At 43.9% G+C, this 24852-nt stretch overlaps 1 long non-coding RNA gene across 2 annotated transcripts in view; it reads left to right on the top strand.

The window, feature by feature from the left end:
* Window positions 1-24852, top strand: part of LOC133507229 (uncharacterized) — a 132599-nt gene that overhangs the window by 32784 nt on the left and 74963 nt on the right. The window lies entirely within an intron of this gene.

The following is a 24852-nucleotide window of genomic DNA, read 5'->3' as shown; positions in this document are numbered from 1 at the left end:
GTAGCGGGGGGGTTGGGTAATGCCACGACCGCACTGTCCCGCTTTACAACGCCGGGCTTTGAGATCAACGTCAGACGAATCAACACCTCAGCGCACGCCGTTTGTCATTTTCACTGCTCTGTGTTCATAAGAATCGCCGCACTTTTATGGAGAGGTTATTTGGGGTGTTAGACTTTACTGTGACTCTTTGACGTAAAAGTGGTGCATTTCAGAGCTTCATTAGGGATTTTTCCATCCATCCGTCCATTTTCTTTGCCGCATATCCTCAAGAGGGTCACAGGGGATGCTGAAGCCTATCCCTGCTGTCAACGGGCAGGAGGCGGGGTACAGCCTGAATTGGTCGCCAGTCAATCGGAGCGCAGATGGAGACAAACAGCTGCACTCACAATCACAGCTATGGGCAATTTAGAGTGTCCAATTAATGTTGCATGTTTTGGGGGGGGGGGGGTGGGAGTAAACCGGAATGCCTGGAGAAAACCCACGCAGGCATGGGGAGAACATGCAAACTCATTACAGGCAGGGCAGGGATCGAACTCGGGACCTCAGAACTGTGAGGCCAATGCCTTCCAGCTGAGCCACCCCTATTGACCTATAAATCATTTCATTTACATTTTTGCTATAGCTGTACATATTATTTACATTTATAAAAGAATATCCTATATCCATATCCTGTCAGAAAAGAAAGCAGTATGAATGGATACAATGCATTTCATAATTTTCATGAGAATATAAGTCACAAATTGAAAATGTTACACAAATGTACATTTTGCAAGGGGAGAAATTCATTTGTCAATTTAAAGGTTGTCCACAGGAAATCTCCAAAGTCACATGTGCAAAAAAAAAAAAAAAAGACATATTTTGAAGAAATGACATTTTGCACATTTTATTCAGTTGGACGACTATAAAAACCAACTTCCAATTCCAACAATTGCGATGCAAAAGTTGACACGCTTTGCAAGATTCACGTACTAGCGCTGCATTTCAATTAAAATTTCAAACTTTCCATATCCCTCATAAAAGGGCAAAAAGTAGGAAAGCCGATAAGAACGTCCGAACTTTAAATGGGCCCAATCAGAGGCTTGTGCGAGCCGACTCCTATTTAACGTAAATTGAAACGGAATTAATTCATTCAGAACGCATGTTATAGCAGGGTGTGCACACTTATGCAATCACGTTCTCTTAGTTGTTTGTTTTTACTTACCCTCTTGATTTCGAAGATTGAGGGTGTGTGTGTGTGTGGTGTGTGTGTGTGTGTGTGTGTGTGTGTGTGTGTGGTGGGTAGGGGGTTCAATTTAAAAAAAAAAAAAAACAGCTATTTGTATATACAAGTCATTCTAAATTTGGTTTTCCACGCAAGCAGAACAAAATGCAAACTCCACAAGGGAAGATGAAAATATTACAACTGATGCACCATTTCTTGAAGTTTTTTTTCTCCAATCATTTCTCTTAAGTACTTTTTGCGTTGGAAAAAATGTGGCATTAAGCTGCCAAAGTTTCTTTTTTCTTTTTTTAAACAAAGGCTGTGCGACGTAGTCGTGAGGTTGTGTGGATTGCCAAAAATGCAGAAAGACAGGAAGTGAGAGTTAATATACCATAAAAAGCAGGCGGAAGTCAACGTGGAGAAACCTTTTGGGTGAGAACAAAAAATAATAATAATAATTAAAAAAAAAAAAAACACCCACACGTGAGGCGAGAGAGCGTGTTGGAAGGATCAACGTGACTTTTTGAGCAACGGATCTCGGCGTTGTGGTTCTTCGCTTGTGCACCCCGGATGGTGACTTTTTTTTTTTTTTAATTTCTATGTTGTTGTTGTTCACGGGTGTCATTTTCCACGTGTCTGAGGACTCGAGGCTGACATTTTAAAGGGATTCCCACCCGATCTCACCATGAATTTTTTTTTGGGGGGGGGGCGGGCGCAAAAGTCACTGGCAGTCAGGTGCATTATGCTTCTGTTTTGACTGAATTCAATGTAAATATTGACATCTAGTGGCAACTTTATGCTGTTACCAAATAATATTCAAATTCAAAGAAATCCATCCATCCATTGATTGACTTATCCCTCAATTTTTTTCATACTTGTGAATCCTTTATGAAAACACAACACAATACTTTACTCTCATTCTCATATTTGAATGATTACCTTGACACTGAGCGGCAATGATGATAATAATACAGTAATAATAATAATCTTCTTCTTCTTGTTTTTCTTTCGGCTTGTCCCGGTAGGGGTCGCCACAGCGTGTCATCTTTTTCCATTTAAGCCTATCTCATGCGTCTTCCTCTCTCATGATAATAATTATTATGATTGAGGTGGCACTTTGTCCCAGCTGGAAAGCATTGGCCTCACATTTCTGAGGTCCCAGGTTCAATCCCAGACCCGCCAGTGTGGAGTTTGCATGTTCTCCCCTGGTTTTCTCCGGGTACTCCGGTTTCCTCCCACATTCCTAAAAACATGCAACATTAATTGGACACTCTAAATGAAAAATTAAGGTGTGACTGTGAGTGCAGCTGTTTGTCTCCATGTGCCCGGCGATTGGCTGGCAACCAGTTTGGGGCCTACCCCACCTCCTGCCTGTTGACAGCTGGGATAGGCTCTCGCACTCCCCGCGACCCTCGTGAGGATAAGCGGCAAAGAAAATGCATGGATGGATAATGATCGGGGGTGAAGTCCTGGGACGATAGTGAATTTGGCCACTTGATGGCAGCATTGTTTCAGTCTGTTTTTTGTATGTTGAGCCCTGTGAGGGCGGCTGCTGCCCGCCATTACTGTTGCGGGTTCAACTTGAAGTATTTTTGGTAGGTCCCAGGTCAGGTCCCCCACGTGAGGGCTTTCACACCAAACTCACCGCAGAATGTATTTATGGACCTGTCCCTGTACACTGAGGTATTTTATTTGACTTTGTTTTATTTTTTAGATGTCAGACAAGTTAAAATGTTTGCACAAATGAAATAAATGTCTCCATCTTGTGGTCATAAAGGAGATAAAAGAGAAGGAGATAAAAACACTTGACACTGTCTTCAGCTGCTGTTTTTCTCCAGCTGTGTTTGAATTTATTTCCTTTCAGGTGAGTGTATCGTGGGCGGCAGGGTGGCGCAGCTGGTAAGACGTTGGCCTCACAGTTGTGTGAAGTTTGCATGTTCTCCCCGTGCCTGCGTGGGTTTTCTCCGGGCACTCCGGTTTCCTCCCGCATTCCAAAAACATGCAACATTAATCGGAGTCTCTGAATTTCCCCAAGGTGTCGATTTGAGTGCGGCTGTTTGTCTCGATGTGCCCTGCAATTGGCTGGCGATCAGTTCAGGGTGTACCCTACCTCCTGCCCGTTGACAGCTGGGATAGGCTCCAGCACTCCTCGCGACCCTTGTGAGGATAAGCAGCAAAGAAAATGGATGGACGGATGAGCGTATTGTATTTAATATCTTTTTTTAATGTGTGTGTGATGTTATCACATACATATTGTTTTGGAACTGCTCTAAATGTGACAGGATACAACATCTTATTTGACAAATGCCTAAATTGAACAGGAAGTCGGCCATTTTGGTTTGAAACAGCCATTGGTGCGATTGGAAGCCTTGCCCAAGAGGGATGGACGCCATTAAATTGCAAAGTCCATCGAACGTGGGTGGGGCACGTCATCAAAGTGTTGATCATTTTCTGGAGTCATCATTTATTCATGAAAGCAAACGCCGACCTTGGTTTGACTCTCTGCACAAAAAGAGAAAACACAAAGCCGCGGTCGACCGTTTTAAAACATTCCTCGTATTTGCCGAAACGCCGCCGCATTTTACACCTCCCTGGGTAAACCGTCAGCCCGGCGTCGGGACAGCGACCCGATGGAGCGGCGAGAGCACAGGTGGCGCCGTCACGCGGGTGGCGTCTTTTTTTACGAGGGATTCCGCCAAATGACTCAGATGTTGATGTTGAGCGATGCTGCGAACGCATGAAGACAAAGCGTCGGGATGACTCCTGGCGGCCCAGTTGGGAAAACCGAGGCGTGTGTCGTTTTCGTCATTTCGTCATTCTCTTATTTGTTCTGGTTAAGTCAAATTGCATCTGTAGCCTCGCCTGGTAATGATTTTTAGACTCGGGGGCAAACATTTGTAAAATTATTTCATTTCTTCTTTGTGTGACCTCCGTCTTGACTTTTAGATTTCAAATTAAAGGAGGACTTTGTGGAAAAAAAATAGCTCGTGGGTACGTTTCACCGAACAGAGAACGTCCACTATCTGGCATTCTGTGGCCGATTTTTGTGAAAAATAATTACAAACAAACAAGACAAAAATAATTATGTTAATTAATTAATAATCAGAATTAAATTACCCCATAGGAGGTTAAAGAACGACAAATTTGGGTGTGTTTTCTCATTGTTGTCCCGTTTGGGGGAGAACATGTCGGCATCTTGGTCTAGCTCGAAAGAATGGTCTGGAATGCTAAGCGACGGGGCCAACGATGTTTTGTCCGGGTCTGGCTGCGAAAGCTGGCACATATCCAAATATTGCGTGGATTTCAAAAAATGTTGTTTATTTTCATTTTTTATTTTCAATTAATGTCCAAAATATATGAAATAATAATATGACTTCAGATCGGAGGGTTTATTGTACATAGAAATTTTGGACAATGGTCCTCCTTTAATTAGCAAGCACTCCTTAAATATTTTTGTGACATTTTCTTTTAAACAACATCATTGATTGCTACTCATTTATTAAGGATGTAAAGATTTCTGTGGCGCATCCGATGGCATCTCATTGCAGTGAACTTAACCCATTCATGGGCACGGTGGGAATTTTTTGCCTTATTGAGATAAAAGTCTCCTAACAGGCCGCAATCAAGGAAATAACGCTTTTTGTGCTTTTTTTGTTTATCGTTAAGTTATATGATAACTTTGATAATTTATAATCTCGTCCCTAAAATGGGCCGCTGACCGCAAGAGGGTGCTTGGGTTTTCTTGGTAGATCGTCTCAAAAACAGAATCGGATTAAAACACTTAAATATATTGATATACTGAAGGATATAATGTGTGAAAATCATGATGTCCCAAAAATGGGACTCTGCCCACGAATGGGTTAAGTGAGAAGCGTTTTTTTTTTTTTTTTTTTTTTTTTAGGCCATAGCTCTGTGTAATAGAAAAGTAGTGCTTTGCTGCCATCAATTTTAAACCTGCTTTTGTGAGAATTACTTTCAGATTTTCTGTATTTGGTCCAGAGACTCATTATGTCTCCTGTGACTATCCAAGAAAAGTCAATTTTATAAAAACTGTTTATCAACACGAGATTTTTTCAGATTTTTGAGAGAGCTTTTTCTGGTCGCCACATTCAAATTTTGCATCCATTCTTATTCGGTGCTGATTGGCAAAACTTTGCCGGGATGACGTTGGTCGCCAGCCTCACTTTTCAGATTTAGATATGCTCGCACGTTTACATTTTGACATATTCGCTCGTCGTGAGCTAATTTTAACCGAGCGTATGTTACTACCATGTTCTCTTGGAATAGCGATGAGCCAAATTCAAGTTTATCATCGTTTCCTTCTGTCGTCTTGTCCTCACACAAAGTTCAATCATACACAATGTTGGTGGCCTGAAAAGCCTTAAAAAATGCAAAAGAGTCATATGTCATTCCATCTGTCCTTGCTGCCATTTCTGATTGGTTCATCCGATGGAGAATCAACTTCCATTTAGCGAGCGATTTAGCAATCTCTCTAGTGATAGCTCAGTATAAAAACCCTGCGGATCGGAGAATATATTGGGAGATTTTTTACAACCCCTCCGTGCATGTTTTGTCCTTTTTTTCCGGTAGACATTTATTTCCTCTAGAACATTGCTAAATAGGTTCATTTTCCCCCGTTGTCGCAAAAAGCTCTGCAGGCCTCCGACCGACGCGTCGGAACGAGAGCGATGTTCGCCGCTTCCCGGAAACAAATCATCCGAGTGGAAAAATAGCGCACGTCACTTCTCCTGTCTTGTGGCGAGCGGGGAACTCTTGTAGGCCATCGCTTATTCATGCACGGGAACACCTGAGAGAGCGCCGCGTGAATAGCGTGTCAGCCTCTCCTTGAGTCAGGCAGGAAAAGTATCGGCCAAATGTCTTTGGAAGGCCCCTTGGAAAAATTGGGACGTATTACCTGCCTTAGCCCCCACATGGCTGTCAGATGGCGTACGGCGACCAAAATCGCAGGGGATCATGTTAATGAAAAGCTGCTGACCGTGGGGAGGGGGGCCCGTAACGTTTAAGAAGGTTTAGTGGTGAGAAAAGTATACAAATTAAATACAGTAACAAAAAACAAACTGACAAGAGTTTGAGAGTTACATAAAAAAAATCATCCATTTTCTTAGCCGCTTATCCTCACAAGGGTCGCGGGGAGTGCTGGAGCCTATCCCAGCTGTCAACGGGCAGGAGGCGGGGGTACACCCTGAACTGGTTGCCAGCCAATCGCAGGGCACATCGAGACAATCACACCTAGGGACAATTTAGAGTGTCCAATTGATATCGCATGTTTTTGATATGCGGGAGGAAACCGGAGCACCTGGAGAAAATCCACGCAGGCTCGGGGAGAACATGCAAACTCGGGTTCGAACCCGGGGACCTCAGAACTGCGAGGTCAACGCTTTCCAGCTGATCCAACGTGCCACCAACATTAAAAAACATGCAAGTGTTAAATGGTAGCGTTGGAATGTAAGCCTATTCCACAATATACACTTTAAGTGTACTTTTTGTATATTTTAATCTCTAGTCATATTTTAATTTTTTTTTTTTTTTAAATCAGCCCAAATCGCTGATTTGTAATTTGTGTAGTTTGAGCAGACAGAAATCCACCAATGAAGGCTTTGCTACTTCCCTCAAGTCACAAGTTTCGACAAGATGTTGTTCGGTTTGTTTAATCTTCGCATATGTTCAGTGTTTTGGTTTTTTTTTTTTTTTTTTTTTTTTGGTTTGTCCTGAAGAAAAGTTTGAAAAACAACAAATGCCGGAGAAAAACGAGTTTCGATCTGCTTTTTGTTTGTTTGTTTGTTTTTATCACTCAACCGGCGTCGCATTTCTGTTTACTGCCGTACTGACGCGGCCTTTCCTGCGCCGTGCTAATGGATATTTCTTCATTTTCTTCCGTCTGTTCGCCACGAGGTCACCACACAAAGCCGTGAAAGGTAAATATGGGGCGAAATGAGAAAAACTTCCCGTGTGTGCCTTCCTTTCGATGCCTCCTTAGCTTCGCCGTTTGTTTGCTTTCCTCACTTCCGTTTCTCCTGTTGTGCCAGGATTCGCTAGCTAACAGCCAATCAGAGCGATTAATTGACACCGATTCAAAATCTGCCCGACGATGAGTGACTTTGAGCAAAGAGGCAAAGTATTCTTTGGACAACACCAGGACACGTAAAGACAAACGAGCATTCCTGCTCACACCTACGGTCAATCGAGATGAGATCCAAACCCAGAAACCTATGACTGCGCAGCAGACGAAATAACCACCTATAGAGCTCGTGCACGTGACGTCACCGTTTTCACGGCGCCATATTGCCGGTCAAACAGAGCTGCTCGACGTTGTGGGAGAAATTGAACCGGAGAAGAATATTTACAATACTCGAGACCTGTTGCGCTGTTGGTTGTCACAACAGACGAGACAGATATTCAAAGAGATCATTCGATGGAATACCAGCTGAAAAGACCAGAAAATATCGCTGGATTTCGGCAATTAAACACAATGGATGGTGCCCGACCAAATTACACACACGCCTGTGTAGCGATCTCTTCATTTCAGGTAGGAATTATTCTTCTCGATCTCAAATTACCAAAAAGTATTTATAATGCCAAGTTGGCTCATTTGAGAACAATGTGTATTTAAAAAATGTTAATGTGTGGCCGCAATCGCTTCTGTGTACGTTCCATGGAGACGACTCCATCCTCTTTTTTTTTTTGTTAATTCAATCATAATTAATGAATGTGAGTAAAACCAGGGGTCATTTATTTAAATATTAGTATTTGTACTGAATACTAGCAGAAAAGATTGATGGATTCTGGCAAAGGTTAACATGTCGCCCAACACACTTCCACGTTCATGAGCCGTCAAAACCGTCACTATGTGGGATTTATTCCTGACGAGAACAGATCACGCAACAAAGTATTCGTATCCGTCCAGACTTTTATACGCTTTCAAACTTTTCTGTGTAAAACTTGATGACTTACTCACCAGATCCATGTGTATATCCAGTTGTCCAAGACAAGCAGAAGCCAATTAAAAGTCCAACATCGACTTCGGCATTACATACGGGTCCTCTATGCCGAGTTTATCTAATTTTTCCACGTACCTTCGTTTATTATCACCTTCTAAATGTTTAATGGTATCGGACAAAACTCTGGGCGTCGTGCAAGACATATTTTCATGCCGTCTCCATCCGACTGAGCATTGAAGAATGCTTTGTTTGACCGACACTTCCGGCCAGTGACATGATTCGATGACGTAAGTGCACGAGCTAAAAAAAAGCTTTCATACAAAACATCATCCTTCAGACCTTGCTATTTATTCTTATATAGAGACCCGAACATCACCAATGAACAAACATCGTGAACATGACAACTGGAACGAAATTTGTATTTACCAATGAAGCAACTCAACTGGTTCCATAAGACATTGACTAGTTTTCAAAACCCCAACAAATTGAGTGACTTTTTCTTTACGTTATCAGAAACGTTTGGAGACTCAGACTGGAGATTCATTTCTTTTCGGCGAAAACATCGATTTCGGCATTAAATACGGGTCTTCCATGCCGGGTTTATTTGATTTTTCCACGTACTGTCGTTTATTTTCACCTTCTACATGTCTGACGGTATCAGACAAGACTCTGGGCGTCGTGCTACAAGACGTATTTCCGTGTTGTCTCCGACCGACTGAGCATTGAGCAATGCTTAACTTGACCGGCAAAAAGTCACGCGATTTTATGACATATGTGCACAAGCTCTATTCACTGTGCTGCTTGTACCTTATTTTAGATGATATGATTTTTGTTGTCGCTGTTGTTGAAGGAGTACTTTGCCGGTGAATCCACTGAGAAGTTTCATAGTTCCCGTCCAGGTTCAGCGCACATTAAACCACTTTTTTTTTTTTTTTTTAAAAAGCTAAAACCATTTCTACACAGGCGGAAGAACAACCGATAATTCCATCCACTTTAAAAACCTCTAAGCTGGTCAGCGGAGCATTAAATGAGGACAGTAAACAAGTCTGCTATTGCTGTGTACTCTACAGTATGTATTTATAGAGCGTAGATCTACAGGAGCAGGTAAAGGATGGGAGTACTGTTCACAGCAGGTGTTCCCCCCCTCCCCCCCACGGGGAAACGGACGTGTCTTGACTTGAATTTGCATATGCAGAGGGCGGCCGCAATAGCGGCAAACACAAAGCCCCCATCCAGGCGTTATTTCAGTTGCTTCGAGCAATAAACGCCGTAGCTTCAGTCAAAAGTGTGAAATAGATGTGCCGTGCTGTCGAAATCTCGCATCCCGTGTCCGGGATGGAAGGGCCTGTGGCTGGATGGAGACGGAGGAGGTGGACAAGTATCCGGAGATGGAGATTCGGGAGGTGTGTGTGTGGGGGTGGGGGGCTGCTCCGATTTTTGACAACACGCCAGCGTGTAGGAGTGAAAATAATGAGCGGGAAGGAAACAGCGGAACATCGGCTAATAAGGGAAGAGGCCAGCAACAATTTCAATCGCCTGGAGGTTTTTCTTTTCCCCCTTACTGCTGATAAACTTGCACTTAACTATGGCTGCTCTTGGGGGGCGGGGGGCTCTTTAGTTGTGGCAATAAATAAAGAGCGTCACTAATAAGTACTTTCAATGTGAAAGTTGGCACACAAACGCCAAAGAAATGAAAAAAGGCACGTCACCGTTCTAACAGGTCGGCTGGGGCAAGGAGTCCAGAGAAACTGGCGGAGGGGGGCACCTTTTTGAATTTTCGTTTTGTGACGTGTCCAATTTTTACTTTCAAGAATTTTGCAAGGTTACTGAAAACAGATAAACAGCAGTGTGGTCGGAGAGGGTATCCCGCAATAGCTACAGAAACGAAGCAAATTCCTGCACCTGCTTCGCAGATATATTCAATATTCCATCCATCTGTCCGTTTTCCAGACTGCTTATCCTCACTCGTTTAATTTTGGTAACTTTGGGTGAGATATTACAGGTATTACATATTTTGCTTTTGAGAATGGAGAATTCTCTCCACCGAAGATGTCTGTTGTAATACCATGACTGACCTGCGAGTGGCAGCATGTTGCCACAAGGCATCCACACCGCCAGAAATTGTAAAGAAAACGATAGAAGAAATGGAAAAAGTCACTGATGGTGTAGTGGTACACACACCTGCCTTTGGTGCGGGCAGCGGGGGATCGATTCCCGCTCAGTGATGGCGTTGGTATGTGCCCTGCGACTGACTGGCGACCCGTTCAGGGTGTCGTCTGCCTTTCGCCTGAAGCTAGCTGGGATATGCTCTAGCTTTCCCGCGACCCTTGTGAGGATAAGCGGCTTGGATAATGACATGACGAACTTACTGTTGGCTTGCCTGCAGTTAACTACATTGTGGTGGCAAACTTTTTAACATTTTTATCGTGGAGAAATAACTTTTGAAACGCGTCTGGCAACAGCGCCAACTTCGGGTCCACCCCGACTTGGTGATATTTTACGTCTCAGGTGTCTTTTTGATTGTAAATATTGGAAATGTGCAACATTTACGATTGTCAAAACCAACCATTTTTCCTAATGGATCGGGATTAAAAAAGAAATATATATATATATAATATATATATATATATATATATATATATGTTGTTTCTTTCGACTTGTCCCTTTCGGGGTCGCCACAGCGTGTCATCTCAGATGAATGCACATATATGTTTGGCACAATTTTTACGCCGGATCCCCTTCCTGACGCGACCCTTCTCAGGGAGTGGAGGCCCCAGTGGGATACGAACTCACAACCCCTGGCACTGACCTGGTTTGGTAAACCAGGGGTTGTGGGTTCGTATCCCACTGGGGCCTGAACTCCCTGAGAAGGGTTGCGTCAGGAAGGGCATCCGGCGTAAAAATTGTGCCAAACATGTATGTGCATTCATCTGAGATGACACGCTGTGGCGACCCCGAAAGGGACAAGCCAAAAGAAACCATCCATATATATAATATATATATATATAATATATATATATATATATATATATAAAAATAATCAGTCAGGATGATTAGAGACATCCGATTATTTTACCTTTGCTGTCCGGCTAAAAATCGTCTCGATCGTCGCCATGTGTGTGCCAACTTCATGTCCACCCCGACTTGGTTATATTTTACGTCACAATCGCCAAGTCTGTCTCGGATGTCTTTTTGATCGTAACTATTGGACATGTGCAACATTTACTATTGTAAGCACCGACCCTTTTCCTTACGGATCGAGTTGAAAAAAAAAAAACCCAACACACTCCACGTCAAAGGATTATTAGAGTAAATCCGATCATTTGACCTTTGCTTTCTAGCTAAAAATCGGCTCGATCATCGGCATGTGTGTACCCATTTGAAGAGGACACCACAATAACAATCGGAACAACTAGATAATGTCCTGTACATACGTGAGTGAATAAATTTTTTTTTACTCTGGCACATTATACTCACCCACCAGCGGCAATGATGTACTCGAGTAGGCGATCATCTTATTCCACGGCAGTGTTCCATATATGTTACAACGACTACATATTATCACTGAAGATGCTTAAACAGCAAATATATTTTCAGGCTCCGAGTGATTTATAACGTTTTGCACTTACCTTTCAGTGTGGTGTGCTGTATTTTACTGACTGTGCACCGGATTCTGTCACAGTGCATCTGTAAATATTGTATTAAAAAAAAAAAAAAAATGATGTGTTTACTGTGCGAGGGCCAGGCAATGCCTTCAGGAACTGCAATGCCTCCTGATGGATGGCCTGCTCACCCCCCCTCTTAACTGTACATGTACACCCCCCGGGGTAATACTACTAAGCCTGCTGCCTGCCATAACTCTATGGCAACTGAATACAATTATCTATGTATGACAATTATTTATGTAAATGCGTCGCTTTAAAACAGTTCTGTGGACCTGCTGAAGTGGTGTTAAAGGCCAAACTCATCTAGTGGGAGTTTGACAAGGTCGCAGGGGTGAGCACTGCAGGGGAAAAATTGTTTTAAAATTGTTTTAATCATTGACACCCACAGAGTGTCAATGTGTTCATGAACCCTGAAATATTTCATCTTTACACAATTGAACAGCAACAAACACTTCTCATTCCGTAGCTGCGTGTTGCTGTTGTAGTGTGTAGCAGACAAAATATGAATATGAATAAAATAAATAAATAAATAATCATCAACTGATGTAAATACGCGCACACGCAAAGTGAGAGGTTTAATTACAGACAAATAAGCAAGATGTCGTACTAGGAAAGGACGTTTTAAGGGGGATGTAATACGGAAAAATGATTTTCAAGTAAAGTGTCTCGATTGGCTGGGATATGTTCCAGCATTCCTGTGGCCCTTGTGAGGATAAGCGGCTAAGAAACATTTTTTATTTGCCGCTTATCCTCACGGGGATTCCAAGGTGTGCTGGAGCCAATCCCAGCTGTCATTGGGCAAGGAGGCGGGGTACACCCTGAACTGGTCGCCAGCTAATCACAGGGCACATGGAGGCAGACAGCAGTCGCACTCACAATCACACCGAGGGGCAATTTAGAGTCTCCCGATTAATGCTGCATGTTTTTGGGATATGGGAGGAAACGGGAGTGCCCAGAGGAAACCCACGCAAGCCACGGGAAGAACACGCAAACTCCACAAAGGTGGGTCCGGGATCGAACCCGGGACCCAGAACTGTGAGGCCAACGCTTTACCAGCTGATCCACAGTGCCGCCCTGGATAGATAATAGAATTACATAATTTTAATTATAAAATGTATGTACTTTTAATCCATTTCATTTCTGGGAGAAAATGTCTTTAAAGCTTCGGGCAAGACAACGAAGAGAATTTTAACAGCCGCAAAACCTCAGATTAATTTTTCATATCACTTTTTCCCCTTCTCAAGCTGACGCTTCTCAAGCAGAGGTTCTGCTGTAGTCTCAAGCATGACATAATTTTCCAACTATGACCTTGAAGAGCCACTTTGTAGTGTCATCTACTAGTTTGTCTGAGATTTTTTTAAAAAAAATGAATGCAGCGTAATTCAACCCTGCGGTTTATGCGGCGATGCAGCGTTAGCGTGGTGCTAGCGTTAGCACGGCGCTAGCGTTAAACTCTTTCTGCGTACCGAGGCTTATAACCAGGTGCGATCTGTAGGCCGGGAATTGCGGTATTTTGTTACGTCAGATATCCATCTGGACACTACATGACAAATTTATAATGAAAATCAAACTTCTTTGGAGTCCCCCCGAAGCAAGGTTGAACGTGTCATAGTAATGAAAAGATGGTTGAGTGGCAGGGGCGAGCAGTGGTTCTTTTGCGCGAGACAGTATTTTGGCCAAGCCACGTGGAAACGATGAAAAGTCGCCCAGCAAGTCCTGCTGACTTTGAATTTGCGCTGGTGCGCGCAGGACACCGACCGCCGTGCCGATCCTTCTTGCCGTGCGCTAATTGATAACCTTGGCGTGTCCCGTTCTCCCAGCCGCTGACTGATCGGCGTAATCGTCGGGCTCATTATTAGCAAGATCCCCAGTTCCTATGCACCCCCCCCTCCCGCAACACAACGCTATTCATCACATCAAGACTTAATTGGATTGCTAATTGATGTGTAGAAACCCATGTAATTGCACTAAAAGCCTCTTTCTTGTGAGCGGTTAAAAGGGGGCGGCGGGGAACATTCGGGCTGTCAGATGCCGTGTGTGTCCGCCACATCCTGTTTGACCATGTGATCCATGCGCGGGGGGGGGCAACATGAACAGCTATTGTATTCGGCTCAAACATGAACTCGCTTCGATGGAGATAACCTGCAAAACGGTCAAGTTGGAATAATCAACAGTCGGTGATTTCCCACTGTTCGCTTCGTCGTCCATTTTCTGAGCCGCTTATCCTCACGAGGGTCGCGGGAGTGCTGGAGCCAATCCCAGCTGTCATCAGACAGGAGGCAAGGTACACGCTGGACTGGTTGCCAGCCAATCGCAGGGCACACGGAGACAGAAGACAGTGGCAGTCACAATCACACCTAGGGGCAATTTAGAGTCTCGCAATTAATGCGTGTTTTTTTTTTTTTTAGGGGGGGGGGGGTGAGAGGAAGCCGGAGTGCCCGGAGAAAAGCCACGCAGGCACGGGGAGAACATGCAAAGACAGGTGGGGCTGGGATTTGAACGCTGCTCCTCAAAACTGAGAGGCCAAAGCTCTGCAGAGTTTGCATGTTCTCCCCCGTGCATGTGTGGCTCTTCTTCAGCTACTCCAGTTTACTCCCACATCCCAAAAACATGCAAAATTAATTGGACACTCTAAATTGCCCCTAGGTGTGATTGCGAGTGCGGTTGTTTGTCCCAATGTGCCCTGCGATTGGCTGGCGGCCAGTTCAGGGTGTACCCCGCCTCCTGTGCGTTGACAGCTGCGGTAGGCTGCAGCACTCCCCATGACTCTCGTGAGGATAAGCAGGTAAGAAAATGGATGGATGGATGGATGGATAATATTATCATAATTAATTGACGATAAAGAATTAAACTGTTGTATATCATTGCACCTCCTGGTGTGCGCACCTTGACCATCAGGGGGCAGTATACAACAGTCATAACGTCAGAAACCAATACTGTAGTTACAAAGCTGTGAGTCAATAAACTGCAGTAATTTGTCTTTTTTTTTTTTTTTTTTTTTGCAGATTGTAAAAAACAAATGCATGTGAATATTGTCACATGGCCTGTCTGCATGTATTGCGCAGCCGTTTACGTCCACGATAATCAAATGTTTTTAACTCCACCACATGCTGCTCATAAGCCTTTCTATAATTTTCCCAAAGTTATTGTTTTGGATACACAACATGTAATTCTCTTTGTTTTATGTTTAAACACAATGTTCATTAAAAAAATCTAACTTATTTAGACAGCAGATAACAGTAAAGACTTTTTTTTCCCCTGACTGGCACACCCCAGCGTATTTAAAAAGGGATGTATATGGAAAAAAACAATAAAAATTCTAAATAAATACATACATAAATAGGTTCAGGCATCGTAACATTATGCTCATTTAAGAAAAATGTAGTGCTTATTTTGCGTACCAATAAAGGGAGCTTGCATTTCCTGCAATGTATTATTTTTACGCCTGCATGATTGCTTGTAATGTTAAAAAGTTGGAATGAATACATAAAGCCAACAAAGGACAGAGGAAAAAAACAACAAACAATAATAAATGATAAAAAACGCGCATGCACACGTGTGCACACACAGACACCGGGTGAGTATGTGGTCAATAAACAGCTCATCTGTCTTCATCCCCTCTCATTACTAAGCAGATTGCGCACCGTGGTCGCTAAGCGTTAAAAGTAGTAGCATGCAGCTCGAATAAAGACGGTCGATGAGTCACGAAATGGACCGGAACGAGGCGCCACTCGGGCTCCTTCTGAAAGAGCGTCGAGGCAACAGGAAGACAAAACACAAACCAATGAGAATAAATCTCTTTATTTATTAGTTTATCTTTATCCTTGCCTTTCATTTGCATTCCCGCACCCACGATCCTCGTCAATGATGCATATGATTCATAAGCACTTGGGGAGGATGGCTCAAAATCATGCTCAGGTTCCTGGAAGGTTTCCAAAAGTAAACCGGTCGTATGTTTCCTGAGGGATTTTTAATATTTCATGTTCTGTGTGAGTCTTTAAGACATTTTTGTTTTGTGCAAGTATCTTACATGATTGTTGTGTCACCAGTCATAAATTTTTTTAAAATTTCGCCACCAAGTTGTTGGAGTCATATTTTCGCGGTATTTGGAAAAGCACATTTATTGGCTTATGGATCTACGAAAATCTATTTAACAGCAAAGTCCTACCAATAAATAACATCACACTTATTCGCTGTCCGTCAACTTTGGTGAAATTGGTGAGAGATCCGAGTATGTTGTTTCCCTTTTCTTGTATCTGTTAAAGTTTTACAATTAATGGAAAAATGTGTACACTGACTGTTTTAGGTCCAAAATTATTAAAAATCTGTAGGATTATTATTATTATTATTATACATGGATGTTTGCAGGGTTCATGTTTATTTGAATATTTTGAATAATAGACTCATAAAAGTCTACAAATCACTTTATACGTTATAGTACATCCTTATTCCAAAGTGGAATAAATGCATTTTCCCCCTCATATTCTACACATACCATAAGAATGACTTTGTTTTTATTTATTTTTTTCCTCATTATTAATTTTTTAAGAGAGTCATCTTGTACATCAGTGATCATAGCCTTATAAGGAACTGCTTCTCCGTCTTTTTTTTTTTTTATATATATAAGGAGCTGCAAGCATCTTGTGACCTTAATGTGACAGAATCCAACGTCAAATATGAAATTCTATCCAAACTTGCATTAAAACAGACGTTGGAGAAACCAGATGAAACTTCAGCACTTGGAAAAAAAAAAAAGAGTGAACGTGAGAAGGAGACAGCAGGACACAAACACACACAGCGGAACAAATAAAAAAAAAAAAACAAACGAAACAAAAAATCTGCCATCACACGCCACTGCAGGAGGAATAAACACATCGTGCACTGGTAAAAGAGGAAGATCATCACCTCAGAAACCAATAAATAGAAATGTTGGATGAAAAGAGTCAAGAAAAATCCAAAACAGTGGACGCAAAACCTTCAACGCGGGCGAGCGAGCATACATGCTCCAGCACACCTGCGACATCATTCTTCAATGGCGATGTGCAGGCTCAAAGCCAGACTCGATGGGTTTGGGGAATTTTAGTTTGAAGGTCTCCCGACTTGATCAGCTGTTTTAAAAGACCCGGTACACCAGGAAACAGCGACAGCAAGGTTAAGAAAAAAAAAAAAATCCTTCTGAATGGATTTCTTTGTCTGAACAAAATGAATCACAAAAACCACTGAAAAGAATAAAAACAAGATGACCGTCCTCCACCTATCATCATTATCTTGATTTGACCGATTGCAAATGAGAATCTGTTCTCACTTGGCTTACCGGGATAAATAATAGTGAACACCCATTAATCAGTCAATATCACGGCTGCGTGGTGGAGTTGGCGACCAAAGGTGAAGGACCCAAGCGCAGGGAGCCAACGTTCAGGATAAATTCCGGGCATTTCTTACAAAAAATGGCAACAATGAACCAATACATCCATCCATCCATTATCTACCGCTTTTCCGGGTCGGGTCGCGGGGGAAGTAGCTTCAGCAGGGATACCCAGACTTCCCTTTCCCCAGCCACTTCTTCCAGCTCTTCCGGAGGGATCCCGAGGCGTTCCCAAGCCAGCTGAGAGACATAGTCACTCCAGCGTGTCCTGGGTCGTCTTCGGGGTCTCTTTCCGATGGGACATGTCCGGACCACCTCAGGAGGCATCCAAATCAGATGCCCCACCCACCTCATTTGGCTCCTTTCAATGCGGAGGAGTAGCGGCTCGACACTGAGTTCCTCCCGGATGACCGAGCTTCTCACCCGATCTCTAAAAGAGAGCCCGGACACCCTGCGAAGGAAACTCGTTTCGACCACTTGAACAAAACAAGGGAGCCAAGTAAAAACAAATAGACCAGACAATGAGGCACACCTGGACAAGACAAGAGTGGCTTGAAAAAGACACAAGTTGGAGGGCTGACAAGAACTGGTGGAGAGGAAAACCTGATGCGTAGACACGACAGCTAAAACATGACAAACGAAAATGACATCTAATCAAAAGTCAGCCACATTCAAAACACGATCAAACGTGATTGAAAAGGACTTGGAATATTTTCTCAAAAAGGCATGAAATGACCGACAAACCCCGAAGGTTTGAAGGTCAGCCGACACACGGGGAGGTCAGAATCTACAGTAATATTGAGATATAATTCACAATCAGTACAGTTCTCCCGAGGATAACGATCCCTGGGGGGTACGCGGACTGATGAAACTGCCCTCTTCATTTCCATTGCGTAATTTCCCGAGAAGCTTCAGGGAAATCCACCGGACGGACACAGCGGAAGAACTGATTTCCCTATGCTAGTAAAACACGCATTTGCCGTTCTTTAGGGAGAAGACGGCGGCCAGTCCCTGCTGTGCAAATGTCAACATCAGCTGCCATCTCCTCTCCGGACAAAATCTCTTCATCAAATATTTGCTGGGACTGAGGATTTTGTGTGTGCGTTCGTATTGCGTTTGCGCCACCTGTCACCCCTCGTCACACGTCGTCAGCGTCACGCTCGACTGGGTCGCCCGAGCGCTGCCGAGCCAGCGACCTGTCAGGTGCGGGACATCAACACCTCATGGGGCAAAAATGTCAATCTGGGCCGACAAGCGCTCATCCACCCGCTGGGGATTGTTACCGCCGTCCACCCGGCGGGCTTCCGAGGTCTGCGTGTTGTCAGCCACCCAAGGACAATGCGGATTCAGATGCAAATTTCATGAGCCACTTTTTTTTCCAAGTCTTAGCCGTTAGGAATGGCGACGCAGAGGTGACCGGTAGATGCGCTGATCCTATGGACTTCAGTCACAGCATATCCATCTGTCCGCCTTAATTTGCCGGGAAAGACACCCTGTTATGAAGAAAATGCAAACAAAAGATGCCTATTCTTTAAAGATCTTTCTATCATTGTTTTTTTTTTATTAGTCAATTTTAATAATCTTTGGTGTCCTTTCATCTGGCTTGCATGATAAATTAGGTTGAAAATGCCCAAAATGTCCTCAATCAAGTTGTTCTACTTGGTCTGGGACGTGAGACTGTTGGATTTGTCATTAACGGGTAGACTGGGTATATGTAGCAGATGTCTAATGTCGCTCCACCTGCTCAAAAAGAACATTTGAGATATTCATATCGACATTATTATGATCCACAATCCACAAAGCGATGTCATTTGTCCTTTGTGGAAAGGCGGTTCACATATCCACAATTCACTTTTGAGTTTACAAAAAAATTGCTTGTTTCAGCTGGTTAGAACTGCCTTACAGTTGGTGTATCTTGAAAGAAAAGGTGTGGTAAGGAAGTGAAGAATGGGTCCAAGGAAAGTGGAACAGCTGGCGGAAGGTGTCTGGTGTTCTATGTGATAGAAGAGTCTCCGCTAGGATGAAGGGCAAAGTCTATAAGGCAGTGGTAAGGCCGGCCATGATGTACGGACTAGAGACGGTGGCACCGAAGAAACAGGAAGCAGAACTGGAAGTGGCAGAACTGAAGATGTTAAAGTTCTCGCTCGGACTGAGCAGGTTGGATAGGATTAGAAATGAGCTCATTGGAGGGACAGCCAAAGTTGGATGTTTTGGAGATGAAGTTCGAGAAAGCAGACTTCGATGGTTTGGACATGGACAGATGCAACCCCAGGCAAACGAGGGAGAGGAAGACCAAAGAAAAGGTTGATGGATGTTGTGAGGGAGGACATGAAGACAGTGGTTGTCAGAGAGGAAGATGCACGAGATGGGCTTAGATGGAAAAAGATGACACGCCATGGCGACCCCTAACGGGACAAGCCGAAAGGAAAAGAAGAAGAAGAATTACGACTACTCTTAACGAAGTTGTTGATCTCCCAGACGACCGCACGTAGCTTTTAAAATGTTCAGAAGACCTGCCAGAACAGTGGCACACCTTGATCAGACAGATGGCGCCGCAGTCGGCGCTGCAGTCGTTCAAAACGCGATTGGTGGGTGTCGATTGGGCGCCGCTTTGTAAAGCGCAATCCCACCACTTGCACGTTTACGTGCATTCAGGGGCGGCACACACAAAAAGAGCAGCAGTCACGGTGTGCGTGCCGCCTCCCGGGTCCTTTTTTTTTTTTTATCCCTGTCACACATCCTCACTTTATTTCCCCCCCCCCCCCCCCTCCACCTTTTGCACTTGCAAACGTGACAGCACAGACAATACGTTGCGGTGCCTCGACAAGGTTCCACCTAATAATTAGCGAGAGCTCCCCCGAGCTTTTGATCCCATGTCCCCCATGTTTTGGATGACTTGCTGGTCTTTGAAGGTGCTTCTGACAGAAAAGCGGCTTTCAACTACCCAGAATCCTTTGCCCGAGTGGCACAGCTTTGCTCGCCGCAGGCCTCGTAGGGAAAAGAGCTGCCCCGGCAATCGTACGAAGCAGCTGGCGGGAGCGACTTAGAAGCGGGGAATCCTGCAGCGCATTAGCGGAATTTAACGAGAGAATGGCTGAACTGCGTCCTCCCGCGCCGGGAACGTGTTCCGAGTCAAGTCTCCAAATTGTGTTGCGGGCGTGTGGTTCTCTGCGTCCTCCGTGGCGATTTTTGGATTAGGGCGAGCGACGACGGAGTCATTAAAGCTTGTTAAAATTTCACATTTAAAAATGAGTTATTGATTTGCAAAATCAATCTTCATGCACAACAATGTCTACTATGCACTTTTCAAAGTAGTTTCTTGGGCTTCCGACTTTGAATGTGTTCCTTCCGCGTCTCGCTGACCTTTCTCTGCAAAGTTGGGTAGGAAACAAATCAGAAAAATGTTACTTGAAAAATATGCATTTTAAAACAGGATTGTCACTGTCGGGCAGACAAACTCTTTTGGTCAGTACCTACATGGTCTGTTGCTTTTTGAATACATTAATAACCAATACAGAGTGTTGAAAATAGCTTATTCTCTCGAAAAACACAATGTTAAATAACTCTTCTTCGGTTGTGTGAGTCAACATAACAGAGACACTTCAGGGTAAGTCGAGCAATTATTAAACACGGCAGCACATGTTATTCAGCCTGTGGGTCGCGCTACATGACAAACCTTTGCGTACATAGTTCCTGCTCGTTTTAGTGTAAACACACGATGCTTTGCGCTCCAAAATATTGCCATAACCTGAACGATACAAAACAGAAGGAAACAAAACGCAAAGCATTTTTAAATTAAACAACACCAAGCTGTTCTGTAAAGATGCCGATCTGGGGCTGGAGGCACGGCTAGCGAGCTAACTGCACGCTGTGATGGTAGCGCCAGATAACTGCTGGTGATTCGTGCCCGATGCAGATGCGTATTGGGGGTTGCCATTTTAGCCAGACCCAAAACAATCAGGAAACTTCTTCTTCTTTTCCTTTCGGCTTGTCCCATTAGGGGTCGCCACATCGTGTCACCTTTTTCCATCTAAGCCTATCTCGTGCATCTTCCTCTCTAACACCCACTGTCCAAAGTTCCTCTGCTGGATGCCGTACTTACCCATCACTTCTTCATCATCCCTGTTTCCTTCGCCAACATGTCCATTGCATTCTGTACCAATCACAACTCTCTCTGTAAGGTAGTGGTGGGGGAGAGTGTAGTTCGACAGCATAGGATGGTGGTGTGTCGGATGACTCTGGTAGCGGGTAGGAAGATTAAGAAGGCAAAGGTAGAGCAGAGAATCAGGTGGTGGAAGTTGAGAAAGGAAGAATGTTGTCTGGGCTTTCGGAAAGAGGTAAGACAGACTCTCGACGGACAGAAAGAGCTCCCAGAAGACTGGAATACTACTGCCAAGGTTTTCAGAGAGGCAGGCAGGAGAGTACTTGGGGTGTCTTCTGGTAGGAAAGACTGGTGAAGGAAACCTGGTGGTGGAACCCCAAAATACAGGAAGTCATTCAAGGGAAGAGATTAGCGAGGACTGAGGAGACGCGAAAGGAGTACATTTAGATGCCACGTAGAGCAAAGGTAGAAGTGGCGACATGTACACAGCTCTCGTTTTCAGTATTTACTTTGAAACATGTACAATGCATTATAAATCAAATCTTTACATTCCCTTGATCTCCTCAAAAAATGCCATTTGGTTGCCTCCTTTTTGATCTTAGGTGATTACGTGGTTTTATGGGGAACAGGCCATCTGGCAAGTTTAACAACAGCCAACTTCTTGATCCTCACTTTGCGAGACAACAGATTCGTGTGAGTTACACTTGTGTGTAATATGTTAATGGCTTTCTTGAAAATGGGTTTGTGCCGGTTTAATCACTTCATTAGCACAACACACAACTGGATGAATAATTAATGGGCCCATTCAGTTCTGTGACGCGACTTACCGCTACCAGCCGACTGTTGCCCATTACGCATAATGATGTCTCCTAACGTGAACGTGGCCGGGGATGGTTGGGAAAACAGAGAATATTCCATTTTTTTTTTTCAATCCATCCGGCCTGGGTTTCTATGCTCCTCTTATCATGCAAGTGCTACAGTTTCCCAGGTGCACAACAGCAGGATAAAAGGGAATGGGTTTTATTCTTTTTTTTTTTTTTTTTTTTGTTCAAAGGCACATTGCGAGCAGAACAAAAGTGTGCCATTGACAAATCCTAAAACCCAAAGGGAAATCTGCTCGCGGATGACATTGAAGCTAATAGTGCCCGGCAAGTTGGACGACGGCACTGTCCCAAAAAGCTTACAGTACATTTAAAAGCGTGACGTCTTCGCGCTCGGAACAAAGCAGAAGAAGGATCGGCGGGGGATGCCGTACACATTATCGCAGCTGGAGCGAATCTGTCTTAAGGACTGTCTCATCCCACTTGTCAGACAACAGTCTCTGCACACTAAGCGACCCCGAGATGCTGCCCGCTCGCAGTGGGCCTCGCGTGTTCTGTTCACTCTGGTGCGGAATCTAAGCAGATTAAGTCCAACGCTCGGGCTCATGTGGATTTGGTAACGTGGAAATTATGTGCGTGTATTACGGTGTCCCTGACGCGCACTCGGGTTTGTTTTGCGTTTCCGGGCGTGAACCGAGTTAAATCGCCGCGACAGTAGAACATTGTGTTTTTGTGCTGAGTTGAAATGTTCGAGTCTCCGCGGCGGCAGATGAGTTCTGTCATTTCACTTGTTTCAGCCATTTTTGTGACACGGTGTCACCTTGCGTGTCACTTTTATACACAACAGTGTTAGAACATTTTTTTTTTTTGTGTGTAGTCTGTTTTCTAATACCCGTGGAAAGCTATGCTCAACAGGAAATCATGTCGGCAGTAAAAGAAAGACAATATTTTCTTTTTTTTGCTGTTTTTCCCGCTTTCATAATTCATTGTAAGATATGCAACCCCTGGCTTGCATAATACGTCCTCCTTTTCACATACCAAGTCATTTGTAGCAGTCGCCATGGCAATAATGGCACATAATTAGGGTTTCATATCCTTCAGGTTCTTCCATAATTGCACTCTCCCGAGCAGAAATCTTCATTTGCATGTTTCTCAATACAAGGGGAAACTCATTAATCCTAAACAATAAGGATTAGGAATACGCTAAATCCAACTGTAATGTGGACGCTGAAACTCAATAGGGGCCTCTGTCTGCTGTAGTTGAGATACTGTACGTCGTGCTCCCTCTTTGCAGTTAATTGTAACGAAGAATGGATGAACGCTGCTTTTGTCAATGGAGTGGAACAAATATGTCGAGTGCAGGGTTTCCTAATGAATCATGTCTCTTTTAAACTCGGACTTTGAACCATTTGGACTGCGTCATGTGGCTTGAACTGGGGCCGGTGGTGACTCTGCCATGGTAACCTACGCTAGCAGTCGGCAGTGTAAACCTTTTCGCCATAATGTGGTGGCACAAGCCGATGCCAACGCGGTTGAACAAAACCCTCGACATTTAACAGAGGCAAAACGAATGAGAAAACATTGATGAGGATTGAATTCGATGATGATGTTAGCCTTCACTAACGCCGTAGTTTAAGTGTGTGAAAGTCAGTCATATAGATATGTGAGGTAGACTGTTTGCTTGGGAGATGGAACGCTGGCTGCCCCAGTTCCCGTTTCAACAGATACAAATTGATTCGAAAGTAGACATTATGGAAATTCAGAGGTATTTAACCTGATCATTGATCTTCTTTCTTCTTCTTCTTTTTCTTTCGGCTTCTCCCGTTACGGGTCGCCACAGCGGGTCATCGTTTTCCATCTAACCTATCTCGTGCATCCTCCTCTCTAACACCCAACAGTCCTCATGTCCTCCCTCACAACATCCATCAACCTTTTCTTTGGTCTTCCTCTCGCCCTTTTGCCTGGTAACTCCATTCTCAGCACCCTTTTCCAATATACTCACTCTCTCGCCTCTGGACATGTCCAAACCATCGAAGTCTGCTCTCTCGAACCTTGTCTCCAAAACATCCAACTTTGGCTGTGTCTCTAATGAGCTCATTTCTAATCCTATCCAACCTGTTCACGCCGAGCGAGAACCTCAAAATCCTCAGTTTTTCCACCTCCAGTTCTGCTTCCTGTTGTTTCTTCAGTGCCACCGTCTCTAATCCGTACATCATGGCTGGCCTCACAACTGTTTTATAAACTTTGCCTTTCATCCTAGCAGAGACTCTTCTATGACATAGAACGCCAGACACCTTCGACCATCCCGCTTGTTCCCATTTCTTCACTTCTTTACCACACTCTCCATTGCTCTGTATTGTTGACCCCAAGTATTTGAAGTCATCCACCCTCGCCATCTCTTCTCCCTGGAGCTTCACTCTTCCTCCTCCGCCCCTCTCATTCACGCACATATATTCTGTTTTACTTCTGCTAATCTTCATTCCTCTCCTTTCCAGTGCGTACCTCCGTCTTTCTAATTGTTCCTCCGCCTGCTCCCTGCTCTAACTGCAGTTCACAAACCTGATCATTGATGGAGTGGCTAATTAATTGACTATTTGCTAAGATTAATAGCAAAGGTGAGCTTTTTGAAATGTGGTCTACTTGATAGCTAGCTATTATGTTTTTCTAAATTACTAGACAATACAATAGAACATTTGATCCATACCTTGGACAACACACAGTGTTTGGCATGCAGTTTGT

This window comes from Syngnathoides biaculeatus, chromosome 10, assembly GCF_019802595.1.
Source record: "Syngnathoides biaculeatus isolate LvHL_M chromosome 10, ASM1980259v1, whole genome shotgun sequence".
In the NCBI taxonomy this organism is placed as follows: Eukaryota; Metazoa; Chordata; class Actinopteri; order Syngnathiformes; family Syngnathidae; genus Syngnathoides; species Syngnathoides biaculeatus.
Note: the sequence above shows the minus strand (reverse complement) of the source record. Positions and strands in the feature narration are given on the sequence as shown.